The sequence below is a fragment of the Esox lucius genome, chromosome 18 (assembly GCF_011004845.1).
Source record: "Esox lucius isolate fEsoLuc1 chromosome 18, fEsoLuc1.pri, whole genome shotgun sequence".
Taxonomy (NCBI): domain Eukaryota; kingdom Metazoa; phylum Chordata; class Actinopteri; order Esociformes; family Esocidae; genus Esox; species Esox lucius.
In genome coordinates this window covers 13,952,291-13,966,837 of record NC_047586.1, presented here as the reverse complement: position 1 = coordinate 13,966,837, position 14,547 = coordinate 13,952,291, and the positions used below count along the sequence as shown (strand labels likewise).

Genomic DNA, 14,547 nt, shown 5'->3' with positions numbered 1-14,547 from the left:
TGTTGCCTATCAAGACTATACCTGATGATTCCAGCTGCCACTCAGCTGAACATTACCCCTGGGTTGTCCCTGTCCTACTGGTCACCCCTCCTAAGATTCGGCCCTTTTAAGGGAGTTTTTCCTGGCCACTTTGCATCAACACTGTTGTTTGCTCCTTGGGGTTTCAGGCTGGGTGTTTTGTAAAAGCACTTTGTGACAACTGCTGATGTAAAAAGGGCTTTACAAATACATTTGATTGATTCAGTAGAATTGATCAATGTTGATGTGTATGTATTGAGGTCAATGAGTTTGCACACACTTGACCTCAATGGGAGTTCAAAAAGGATGAAGCATTTGCTCTCTGAATCAAACTTGGAGCCTGCAAGAGAACAATGACCCAAAATACACAAGCATAACAGAATGCCTCAAAAAGAAGAATTGGAGGTTTATGGAATGATAGGATTAATGTCTGGGCTTTGACTCTATCTAAATGCTGTGGGGCAACTTGAAGTGGGCCATGCACGCAAGAAAGCCCCTTGAACATGACACAGTTCCGGCAATATTTTAAAGAACAGTGGGCAGGAATTCCTCTCAGTCAATGTAAGAGACTGAAAACAGTTACAAGAAACACCTACAAAGTTGACAAAAAGTTATTCAGGCTAGGGACATCCTTTTTTTGCATTTCTGTTGATTTATGATGAATAACTGATTGCATAGATTAATCTTTTGTTAAATTAGGTTATCTTTATCGTTCAGTGGTGTTGAAGTGAAGATTAGAGATCAACATTTCCAGATATAAAAAGAGACAACTCTACAGCGGGTGTACTTTTTCACATGACTATAGTGTACGGATTACTCCTCAATCTGGACGCAATTAGGCGACCATACAGATGGTAACATCAACACCATCACGCCCACAAAAGTCCAGAAAACATGTGTTTTGAAAGCAAGGAACCTTTCTATTATGAAGTTAGAAGAAATACATTATCATGTGAAGAGAATGTTTGTTGGCCACTTAAAATGCAAAAAAAAATGCAAGCTTCTACAATGAATGTACCTTTAACATCATCGTTGTAATCATAATTTTTTCCCCTTTAGCAACGTTTGACAAACAGTGGCATTTAAGCTAAATACAGCACCAAGAAAAAACTAATCTGGACACAATGAGAGCTCACATTTAAATCCCGGACAAGACGCATGATGCATTCAGAGATTCATGACCAGAACTCCCTGATCAGAAAACAGAAAGTAATAACTTTCAAGTCTAGACACAGCCCCATAGAGGTGGCATGTTTTGTCTGCTCTGAGGAGAGCAGGAAGACACTTGCTGTGACCTCGCAATGGCCTTTGTTGCCTTGTAGTACAAGGAGCCTCACTATCAAAAAACCAGCACAGGAAGAATGCTGACATGAATAACCAGAGGTTTAGCTGTGGGTAGGGAGCCAGGCAGGGGGAGACCATTGCTTTGCGTTGGTTGGGCTTAGTGGGAAGCTGTCCATCATCATAAAGGCATATTTCCATTGGATGTCCCTACTACTCAGCCAGTCACACTGCAGACCAGATGATTTCAAACTTAGGGTCTTTATAAGATGCTAATTCTGGCCAAAGTATTTGTGAAACAACTTTAATGTGTAATATAATGTCATATTAGTAGTCTACAATTGTCTACCCTTATCCATAGTGCTTGACAGCCTCACAGTATTCCCTACATTTATTTATTTTTTAACAGAAATGAACAGTCATTTTATCTATCAAATTTCAATATGTAAAATTGCAGTACACTTGACTAAAACCTTCAAATTTGTCTCTGCCCCATTATGGCAAAATGCATGAAGTGCCGGAAACGACCTTGAAAACGGAAGCACAGCGCAGTACCTTAAAAACTTAACAAAATGGACAGACCCCAAACTACTCTAACTAGACTGTGATGTACAGTGCAATAAATCTCAGACCGTAGTCAAGCAGGAGGAAAAGCTATGAAATTGTCTGGTCATAAGGAACTAGGGGGGTGAAGCAACAGCCTCATTGGCTGAGATTAGCCAATGAGAATAGAGGCGGTAAAAGGTAGACAAAGTCCAGAGAAAAACCCTGCATACACCCCTCTTTCCCCCTCCTCAGAACACACCCCCCACCACCCTTCTATGTCTGGCTCCTTGGAATGCACTGAAAGAGAACAGAGTGTTCCTGTGAACGAGAGAAATCTTTAACAACAGCTCGACATAAGAGGCCCCTCTCGCCACGCGGTTAACTCCGCAGACCTGCAGACCCCCCTCCCTTCCCCCAGGACACAAACACACTCGACGTGAAACCCCTTCCTGATTAATAATGGCAGAAACACTGGAATCTTCTTTGGAATCTTCAAGAAATTGAAGAAACAATAGTAACAAATGAACAATGGTATTTTACAAATATCACTGATTCCATTGGTTCCAAAACAACTGTAGACACGGTGTGACTTAATACTGTGATAGTCATTTTGGCGGGTCATCATAGGGTGGGCAGAGTCGTCCTTCATTATTCACCTTTTGTCATGAGGATGACATACATTTCTTTGTAGTTTTAAAAAAGGTATTTAGTGCTATTGTACACAACACATTCTTGCCACAAGTCTGAGAATGTTTTTTGCTGCTGGTGAAACTGACATCAACACGCTGCTGCACCACTGAAGTGTGAGCCTACGTCACACTAGCATAAACGTGACTATGTGCCACACATGCATAAGGATTTTTAGATACCCAATAAAAGATCCAATGCAAAGTTACACCTCACTTAATTTTTTTGCATTAAATAAAACCGTCAAGTGGAAAACAATGTTAAGAGGGGTGTGATATCCAAATATTGGCCCAGGGAATTAGCCAATTTCCTAAAACCTAATCCAACTGAAATATTGAAATGTACAACTAACTAGAAAAACAACACATTTTGTGGGCTTGCCAGTTTGTTTACAGTCATGTACAATAGACAATCAAGTTGGTTTTGTGTAAACAGGTGAAATAAACGTAATTTGGTCTCCAGCTTATACAGTTAAAGAGATACTGTTTAAGGGTTAATTAAAACTGTGCAATATTAAAATAGTCTATTGTTTATAAACATTCAGTAGAATTTCAAGTAAGTATAGCTTCAAAGCTTTAATGTTGGTATTTATTGCTGATTGGCCAAGACGCATGACAACATTTGAATTTATACCTCGGTATCTCTGTGGCTGTCGTTCAAACCCATGTTAACTTATGCACATTACACTTATCCTTACACAAGTAAACATTATGAAAAATCGGAACACAAGCACCTCAAATTGGACCAGTGTGAACCTATCAATGTTGGTTCAGTGTTGATTGCTTCAACCATGTAGTAGATTGAAGCTTCAACCTTTCTGTACTTTCCCCATGTTAGTTTATGGACCTAAATTTCCTGCTGAAAACAATTTGGAGCTCATTTAAATATGGTTAGAATTTAAATAACATAAATTCTATCAAAATGATCTTCTCAAGCACACTACACTAGTGTGGACAATCTGAGTTGGTTCTGGGTCAATTGTGTAAATATTTAGTCTTCCACTGTGTCTGCAGCATTGGATAATCACTATGGCAACAACTGCATCAACTTTCATTTTTGGTTGTTTCATTAGAAGCTTCAAATACGATAATTAACTATAAATTCTGTGCAGGGTAAATGCACGTGCGACGTCACTGGTCTAGCTTCGGTGTAAGATACTATCAAAGGGAGGCACCAGGAGTGCAAATAACCCACTCTGTGAGTCTGTGACAAAAAAAAAAACTACACAAGAGTCTTTCAAGGCCCTGTAATTAGAAGGTGTACACTTTAAACAAGTTACATGATCATTCATCTGAAATTCCACATTGGAAACAGATCATTGGTTTAGAACTGAGGGTTTCAAGCCTCTCCTGGGGACCCCCCAAATGTCACACAACCTATTGTGAGACATTACCTAAGTCTATTTAGGTGTGCTAGCTTTGGAATACACCGAGTACATGGATAGTCCAGGGATCCCGAGGAGTGGTTGAAGAACCATTGGTTAAGACAAAATAAAGACAGAAAACCAATTCTAACTCACTGAAAAAGATGCATTGCATCGGACTCCCTTAACATCCTTCTATACACCTCAACTTCATTACAACTAAGATTTGTAGTGATGGGAAGTACAGGGTGAAGTCATTTTTAGAACAGTGTGAGATTACATTTTAAAGGAAAGGTTCACTTTTTTGATACTGGCCTTAATTCAGATTATCTAGACTAATCCTGGACTGTTGAGACATAATTCCAAAAAAGTAAAACAGTTTTGAGAGTTTACAATTTTTTAAAGGAAGCATCTCCCGGCTTAAATGAAAGTGAACCGGACAACAGATAGAGGGTTCGAAATTATATGATATACTGGAAGGCCAGGGTATATTACTATAAGTCTCCATATGTTCTCCGAAAACAATGTGTCAAAACGAGCATTGTATCAATGGTTATCGCTGTTTATACTTTCCGGAAAATGTATAAGCTGCTGTAGCTCACGTTAGCTAGTATAGACTACTATCTCAAACAAAAATGCTAGGAAGTTGTATTAGCTGCTAGTAAACCAAAGCGAATCTGTCGGCGAGGAGGATTTATCCTAAACCGGCTTTGTTTACACAACTAGCTCACATTAGCTAGTATAGACAACTAACTCAAACAAAAATGCCAACAGGTTCTATTAGCTGTTGGTAAACAGACTCGAATCCGTCTGCAAGGAGAATTTATCCGCCAACTGGGTTTGTTTACTAAACTGTAGTTAATGTTAGGAGTGGAATGTATAGCTACCTAATGCCATCGAGAACCTTCATGTGTCCGTGGATGGGGCTGAATCGGCTCCAGCGAATGCAACAGATGGCATTGACTTTCAAGCTCTAATCAACCCTGCAGTTTTGGAAACCGTCCACGTCCCCAAAGAAACTGGAAGAGGCAGAGGCTGGATAGACCAAACAGACAACTCTCAATTCTGTAAGTATGCATGTAATAGCCATAAGGATATTTCTGTCATAATTCCCGTTCTGCGTGAATAGTATAGGGAGGTACTGAAATTATTACTACTACAGCGCATTATTAGCACGATTTTCATACTGCTGGGAATGGCCATGTCCGTTATTTTCCCTGACTGATAACATTCCGGAATGGCGGCCTGTCTTTTAGACAAACAGCTATATTTAATTTTATTAACACAATAAGGGACTGCACATTCTCAAACATTTAGATAAAGGTCTTTAAATTGTGCGTGTTGCTAGCTAGTATCTCCAATGAGGTCAGCGCACCGTAGTTCAGCTGGTTTGAAACAGCACCACGCTGTTAGCTCGAGTGCGCAAGTTTACAGATGTTGAGAAGTAGTGCATCATTTATGATAAAAAAAACTGTTTGATTTCACGTAGAACATAACCATAGATAAAAAGCTCATTTTGGCGCAATTCTTTTATGAGAACATATGGAGACATATCAATACACCGTGGCCTTCCCATTTTTTAAAACGGAATGTATCATACTTTCGAACGCTACATTGGTTGCCCCGTTTATTTCCATTTTAGCCTAGAGAGAGACTACAGGAAAAATCGTAAACTCTCAAAACTGTATTAATTCCCCACAGTCCAGGTTTAGGCTAGACAATCCGAAAAAAGGCACCAGGATCAAAAATAGCAAACATTTCCTTTTAGAACGGCTGTTTAAGGAGAAGCTTGGCAATTTCAATAGGGTGAACATTTGACCATCGCTCCTCTTTAACAAAAATCCATTCATTATGTTTCTACATCTTTGATCATGTTATAACCAGAACTGACTTGTGATTTACTTTACATCAGTGTAATTTTCTACACACAAGGCAAGGATAAACATGTTGCACTAGAAAAAGAATGCATCAACTCCTCTGAGCCAATTGAACTATTGTGTGAGTCACATTTTAAGGTACCAAAAATATCTAGACAGTTCTGTCTGTCGTGTTTGTTTGTACATGCACTAGCGATGCAATCTGTTTCTGAAGACCAAAGATGTGTCAAAAATTGTGGGAGAAAGTATGCCTACAAAATATATTGTACTTTTATAGCAGTTCATCCAATATTGATCCCTCCAATACCCTCAAATTAAAATGGATAATCTGCATTTCAATACCACAGTGTCATTTCGAATCCAAATTGCAGAAATAAAATGCCAACAAAATGTGAGGCTTTCAAATACTTGTTGAGTTTGTATATGAACAATAATATTAATGTCCCACCAGAGGACAAATTCAAGGCACTAATGCATTCAATGGTCATTAAATTGGATGTAAAAAATAATGGCAAACCTCATGCAAACATATGAAACAGGAACCTCCATTCACATTAGTGGACAACAAGCAAGTTGCAAACTAAGGCATGCAGTACAACACAGGGGAGGCCAACATGCACCATAAACCAATGTTCTCACAAACACACCTGGAAGGGGATTGCAACACATGTGGGATCTATTATCTGCAGGTTACTGCTGGATCTCTCAACGTGCTACCAATGGAAGACTACACAGAACATAGTGCTAAAATAACCTTGGGTGCACTGAAAAAAACCAACAACACTGGAATAAAATGTGCAAGCCAGCCACCACACCCTAGCTTTGTCCAACTGGCTTAGAATGAAGTGTGAGGATTGCCACCCCATTTCTGTTGGTGCAGTGTTTATGTCTCCTGTACACTTTGAGAAGGCACTTGATAAATCACAATCCTATCAGATATAGAACAATCCGTATTCAGAAGAAAATGATGGTGCCCTTTGACCTTAGACCACTGTCACGGTCATGCTCCTAGTAGTGAGGAACTGTTCCCTCACCCCTCCTACACCCTAGAAACAAAAGGTTATTGGAGGACAGGTTCTTTAGATTGAAACTGTGGGGGAACCCCTTTACATTCTTTAAATAACTCTTTGTAATGGATATACATACAGATGATAACATATATAGGGCTCAAAGAAACTTTTAAAGAATCATTTTGGTATATATTTTTGATGGGGAAGGTATTCAGTTCATTAACATACCCATTAACAAGGCCCTACAGTGTAACCTACACAGTGCCTTTGCAGAAATAGAAAACTAGTCAATCGACACAACACAGGGAAAAAAGTTCAAACGATATTAATAGTAAGCAAATTTGGTACAGTCATGTGGTCCAACATTAGACAGACCATTCAGATTGGATCAAGAACTTGTTTTACTGGGGTGGGTCAGGCAATTTTTATTATTATGCGCTCAAGCACAAATCACATCTGTAATTATTATCTTTCCATATCTTCAATGTTGACTATTTCTGTTTAGCGGGGGAGTAGGGTCTGAATGGATTGTCTTCTGTCTTGAAATGTATGTCAGATATGACAGGTGATGATTTCTGCTTCAGAAAGAAAGCATTCATGGATAAGGACATTGCTGTCTTACTAAATACATTAACAAAATGCATCATTAAAATAGATTGAGCACAGTGAAATCCTTACAAGAATTGGTTTCTATTTACTAATTAGCTCTGTTGGAAATAAGTTCGCATTGTCATCTACAGCTTAAAACCAATACATTTGTTGAAATAATTAAGATATAAAAAGAGGTAGAAAAGATGAAATAAAAACATTTCACCTAAGAGGCTCAAAATGCTTTGATTCCAGCCCACAATTCAAGGCATTCTGTAGCTCATAGGACATGACAGTACACTGTTAACATATTACCTCCCACTGCTCCGATGTGGCAAGTATGTAGTGACTGCTTATTCAAAGGTATTTCTTTAGTTTGACTATTTCCAATACTGTAGATTAATAGAGAAGACTCAACACTATGAAAAAACACATGGAATCGTGAAGCAAACAAAAATGCGTTAAACATATTTCATATTGTAGATTCTTCAAAACAGGCACCCGTTGCTGTGATGACAGCTTTGCACACTTGGCTTTCTCACAACCAGCTTCATGAGGATGTCACATGGAATGCATTTCAATGAACGGTTGTGCTTTGTTAAATGGTCATTTGTGAAATCTTTCCTTCTTAATGCATTGGAGTCACCCGTTGTGTTGTGAGAAAATCTCATCAGTACCATCAAAGGAAAGGAAGACCCAGAGTTACTGCTGAAGAGGATAGGTTCATTAGAGTTACCAGCATCAGAAATCGACAATTAACTGCACCTAAGACTGCAACCCAAATACAGTAAATAAAGCAACAAACATCTCAACATCAATTGTTCAAAGAAGAGTGAATCAAGCCTTCATGGTAAAATTGCTGCAAAGAAACCACTACTGAAGGACACCAATAAGGAACTTGCTTGGGCCAAGACACACTAGATCAGTCCAAATTTCAGATTGTTGTTTACAACCGCCGTGTCTTTGTGAGACACAGAGTGGGTGAACGGATGATCTCCATTGGATATTGTTAAAAGAAAATGAAATCTGACTTAAGACTCAAAAACTGGTGTCAGTATTGACACCCCTAGGAATTCCCATGAAACAACTCTAGTAGAAGTATCTTACCGTCAATATATTTTTTTTTACATTCAACTGAGTCATTAGGAACTCTGACTTCCTCTTTCACTGAGGTATAAATATGAGGTGACACAAATACAGAGCTACCTTTGTTTGTTTATCACCATGAGGAAGGTCAGAGAACTCACAAATTAAATGAGACAGAAAGGTGGCTGACTGTCATAAAAAAAAATAAAAAAGCCAATTGCTATGAATAAAACATACCTACACGCCTGAAAATTATTGCCCTAGTCAAGAAGATTGCCTTGGTCAAGTATATGTTCCATAGTAAAATGCTCCAGTGATAACACCCACCAGAGGGCAAAATGTTCTTGAGATTTTGGTAGTAGTGAGAACTAATTTTAGGGAGTGGATAAAGGCCAGCCAATGTTGGTTGCAATTGAGATGAGCAGCACAGTAAACTGCTGCAAAGTAGCCTCATCAAGAAGTAGCCCTCCTACCCACAGTAGTTACACAGCCTTTGAAATAACCTACCCTAACATAGTGATTTTTACTTAAAAGTAATAGCATGGTCAATCAAGCAGTTGGGGCTGTTATAAACAATAACATGATGAAATAATAAAACAAACCCAAAAAAGTTTTTGGCCTTTAGGCTACTCCCATAATGCTTACATTTTTAAATCAGCAGTTGTCACAAAGTGCTTATACAGATACCCAGGCATAAACCCCAGAGAGCAAGCAACAACAAGATATTAACGCAGAGTGGCTAGGAAAAAACTCTGTAGTAGGGTCAGAAGTTTATAATATATACAACTAAATTGCACACTTTATGTAATGGCAAGTTGATATCTGAAGGATGGTACTGGGAAGTTCATAAAAACGTTAAGGAAACGAAATGAGTAAATGTTGAGTTGTGAAAAGAAGACGTTCTTTGCTTTCAACTGCAAATTTGCCACCACCTGTTCATGTGGTCCACGAAGATTGTGAGAGGGAAACAACTGCTTACAGTTAAAAACATTCAAAAGCTAGTCAAATTCATAGGAGTGAAATGGAAAACACAACATACGCACAGTTTACGCGCAACTCCAGTTCTACGAAGAAAGCATCAATGGAATCAATGGGACAATTTAATCCAATGATCTTTTTCAATGAGATGGTCCAATAAATATAATAACTAATACTTTCATATTCTGTAATAATAAATATATATAGCTCTCCCAACCCTGAGGTTGAATACCTCTTCCCTATTGTATGTTAATTCCAAGTACTACCACAACAAAATCATGAGACTCATACATTGCCCATGTCCTTTAGGACCTCACACTGATATTTACTGCTGTTTCAGGTACACTGCCACAGCTCAGAGACCTCCTCCCGCCCTGAAGCACTTTGCTCCTCCCTCCCGCCCCAAAGCTGTCTGCTCGTCCACCCGCTCCACCCACTCCGCCACTACTGCTGGCTGGCTGCAGAGGGAGAAGAGACTGGGCCCATGGCCAAAACACTCGCTCCCGCGCTCAAACACACACACACACACACACACACTAACTCACTCACTCACTGCAGCACCAAAATGAACCCAACGCCCTCACAGCTGGTCACGTGGCCAAGCCAGAGAGGGAGGGAAGAAAGAAAGGAAGGAGAAAGAGAGTCGGAGCCAGAGAAAGGCAGATACAGAGGGAGGGAGAGAGGGGGAATTGGAAAGGAGGGCGAAAGAGAGGAAAGAGAGGGGCCTCCTTGGGCTACCACTACCTCCCTCCTACCACCTAGCTGGACCTTTGTGCCCTGGCTCATGGCTGAGTGTGCACCACGTGCCCCAGTGTCAGACACCCGGGGAAGCCGGGTGGGCGGGTGGGGAGGGGGGGGGTTTAGAGGAAGGACTTCTACATGCCACGCAGCTGCACAGATGCCAGTGGACATGCCTTAGCGGTAATTAACATGTGGAGTGGCAGGGTTTTATGATGAATAGAGTTCAATGGGTTCATCACAGCAGCAGCAGCACAGCGCCACCTCTCCAAAGCGCAGGGGGTGTTGGCCATTTCAGAAGGGTAGCAGGCATTGTGGTGATCCTGTTCAGAAACCTGCAGTTCAACCAGTCGCTTGGTTTAGCAGGAGAAAGTGTCTCAGCGCCGTGTTCATTTTCACAGCATCTGTTCATTTCTAAAAAGGCACGCACACCACAATCTGCAGACGCTGCATCTGATAGTGTACAGTAACAAGGCTGAGGGAGGACTTTAGGTGGAATCAGCCTTCGACATTTCTGCCAGGTACGCTTCCTAGCAGCTACCGTTCCCCAGTTATATTCTGCAAAATGTTGCCGGTTACAGTTCTGGTTGGTTACCAGACAGGTGACCCTTATCTTCTACTACATAGGATTTTAAATCCAACCCAGTGTAGTGCAACTTTTTTCAGATTGCATTGTTTACACTCATTTCTGGTACATGCGCAACTGGGAACCCTTTGTCAGTGGAGACAAAAACACAACAAAAGTTACTAATTAACCTGCTGGGTAATTTACCATACGTTTTGTTCAAAGGAAGGGTACACCCGTTTATGTAAACAGCTGACCTTCAGCAGGTTGTCAATAATCTGTGTTGATCACTAATGTTCAGAACAGGCTGAGCAAAAGGGAACAATGAGTGGGTGAGCGGGATGGAGCATTTTGAAGACCCAAATATGAAACTAATTTCCAGATTCATCCCTTGAATTCTAATGACTCCGGACAGGGTGGCTCGACTCTGAATTACAGCTTTTAGAGTGTTGTTTGTTTTTATGTCAGGTAACTAAGCAACCACCATCCCCCTTGGTTTGGAATGGACCACCTTGAGTGAGCCGCCACATGGTACTGACCAGCGTGGAAATGAGGATGAGGGCTTTTTTTTTTTTTTTATGAAATGAGTGTACAGCATCATTTCCTTCTTTATAAGATGAATACCCTGTAAAACATAAGGGGTACACTCAGCTCAGTTAAGGGATGACTAACTCACAGAAATCCACATGGGATACTGGGTCAGGCCTTGGGGTGTCTGTGCATGACAAATCGACTGAGAATGGTTTGCTAGCAGGCCTGTTCTAAGGAGGTTGTGGCTAGTTCATTCACAAGCCCTTGAGGAGCAGCCACGATCAGACATTCAGCCTCAACTGGTGTTTCCCCAATCCTGGTTCTGGTGCACAGTTTCAAGCATTGTATGCGTTACTGGAAAGAGACGGGTTAGATTTAAACCCATGCTACAGTAGAACATGTGCACAGAAGGCAGTGGTTAAGACCGTGGGTCCAGCCTAGGCCACCCAAGCCTTTAATTTGAATCAGTTGTATGAGTCAAAAGCAAAAACAAAAGTGGGCCCCAGGACTGGGAGAGTGAAACAGCGGTCTAGACTACACAACAAGTCGCATTTTAACACAAATGCTGACAAGTTGTTTGACCCATATCCTTCCTGCAGTCCCACTCCTTGTCCTCTGATGGTCTTCCAAGGATATGGACATACCAGTCTTATCTTCCCACACACACACAAAGACAGTAAAATACTTTGATGGTTGTGAGAGGTGGGGGTGGACCGTTGTTAGAACATCAGGAGATCTAGAGGGTGTGTGCGTGTGTGTGTTTAACATAAGGACTCATCTCACAAATTGCCTGATAGTACATCTGAACTTCTTGTCTCCTCTGACCTGCACAACATGTCTGCGCAATAGCAGCAGCTTCCAGGGACATTACTCGTATTCAGGCAATTACCACTGGCAATTGTATTTACATCCACAGGGCACAGAACATCCCTACAACGGCTTCTTACACCCTCCATCCTCTGGTGACTTCTATTTTTCAACTCTCCCTCAAAACAACTGAAGGCACACACAGTGTGTGACATCTTCCAGACCACCAAAGGGACATGGACAGTACTGACCAAATGACCAAACAGTACAGGCATTTTGCAGAAAACTGTTCCCAACTGCAATTTATTTATTGAACTGCATACCCAATATGTTGCACCTTCCTCTTCCAAAAAAACAGTTAATGGTACCCTGGCATCACCACAAATCTGCCTTGAATCCTGTCTGACCTTCTTATTAGTGAGTGATCTCTCTCACTCCTCAAAGTAATCCACACACAGACCAGATGAGGAGTATGACTGAGGAGAGACAATGAGACATGTTTGTGGTGTGTGATTTAATAACAGTTTGTGTGTTCATCAAAAACAGTTCATGTTATTTATTTTGCTCACAGACCTGCCCTTGGCTTTGACTTTGGTATCAAAAGATGAAGAGTTGGGTGCCAGGAGGAAAGCCCCACTACATATTCACTTAGTCACATCAGTGTAACAATTTCACAGTCTTAATGGGAGTATTTTCCTGTGATATATTTGTTGATCACCAATAACATACTGTTTTAAATGCAAAACAATAACACTGTTTGTCTCACCAGTTCCTAAAAACTGTGGAGTTTTGTAAGATGTGGTCAAAGTAAAATAAATCAAATTCAATATTTTTTATACAAACTTGTCTCCTGTGTCCAAATCTATGTTTGAAATAAGAAAATGCACTGTAAACAGGATAATTTAACTTCACATGTATTTTGTAAACGGCATGTTATGACAATAATCCAGCACTGAAGGTGTGATGTCAAGCTTAACATAAAAAAACTATGTAATGCAGTCAGATAAGCCGGTAATTTACAACTTCACATAATGGTTGCTTCACATTCAACGATTTAATGAAATGATCCTATTGAAATACAACATATGTTTCCACTCCATAATGCAGTAAGTGTGGGCCATTGTTACAGTAAGCTTACAGTATCACACGTGTTCGCCTGCCGCAAAAAGCAGGTTCGCTTCTTCTCTATATGGTTAGGCTAGCTACAATGTAGAAAATATATCAATGGAACAACGATCTAGCAGTTAATCCAGGTTTGTGGCATCAATAAAAATAATGTATCAAACAGCAGTTTTAGTAAAGAATAAAAGATCACTGGTGAATAGGCTGAGAAGAAAAGGGTGGTTGTAAACTTAAGGATCAGTAAGACCGTTCGGCGGATTTACACTACTGTGACCAAAGGGATGCCAAGCGGCATATAGCCATAAGGCCTATTACACAACAATTCATGACAGAATGTATCGCCTAGAGCTACACTTACGCATTTCGCGACACAAACAAAATAAGATTGTACAGTAATTATTTATGAACACTTCTTTGATAATAATGTTAGAAATCATACGCCAGTCTACGTTACTGTGTATGCGCCACAAAACTATATATTACACACAGTACACGAATGTAACAATATTCCAAATGTAAATGTTTTGTCATATTTTCGCTCGTTTTTGACAGTTCTAGGCCTAGCAAAGCAGATTGGGTGAAGAAGATATCCGCATCCCACTGACTACAATGGGAACTACCCTGACTGAAAGACTGAAACAACAAAAGAAGAATTTAAACAAAGAACTTTACCTCAAACAATTCCTACGTAATTCCGGGTCATTGTTTGTACTCTTTGACAACTTATCAGCAGATTTTTGTATTCTTGTATCCGCGTGTACTCGAAGTCTAGTCGTTCTCCTATCAAACCATTACCAACTGAGCCTTATGTCTGAATGACATCCGAATCCCTCCTGGGTCCTAAAGCCTACCAATTAACGGTACCGTAACCTCATTTGCCTTTTCCCCCCTTTCAGAGTTCAGAGTACGCATGGCTGTTTATTGTATATAGCTGTGGCAGTTTGGCTATAGCAGTTTTTACATATATATATAAACTGCTATAGAAGAAATATAGAAGTATATATATCTTGTAAAATAAAAGTATAGATATGTATTTATTATACATACATATACTATATACAATATATAGACGGCGTGTATGCTAAAACGGGTATTACTCAAAATTCGAAATCTAACGTTTTCTACAACAATATTTATAGACTTAATAAGAAATGATAAATCTTAAATGAAAAATAGTATATATTTTTTTCACATTAAGCTGAAATTTGAAGCTGGATCTCTGCAATTTTGTTTTTTGGTACCTACCAAATGCACATTCTAGTAATTTGTGAATAACCTCTGATCATTATTGCTTAAAGGATCAATATCCACAATTAGTCTATGAAGATACCCATGAACAGTCTTGAGACA

General features: G+C 39.9%; 1 protein-coding gene across 3 annotated transcripts in view; it reads right to left on the bottom strand.

The window, feature by feature from the left end:
- The window catches only part of LOC105017614 (RAC-alpha serine/threonine-protein kinase), a 31,889-nt gene extending 17,863 nt beyond the window's left edge, over nucleotides 1-14,026 (bottom strand). For 2 of the 3 annotated variants that reach the window (XM_010882326.5, XM_010882327.5), the window contains exon 1: nucleotides 13,870-14,026. The gene's annotated coding sequence lies outside the window, so the exon portion shown is untranslated. Of the gene's footprint in view, nucleotides 1-4,782; nucleotides 4,867-13,869 lie in introns of those variants that run through there. The other variant, XM_020056346.2, reaches the window with a different exon arrangement.
- Between the last annotated feature and the right edge of the window lie 521 nt (nucleotides 14,027-14,547).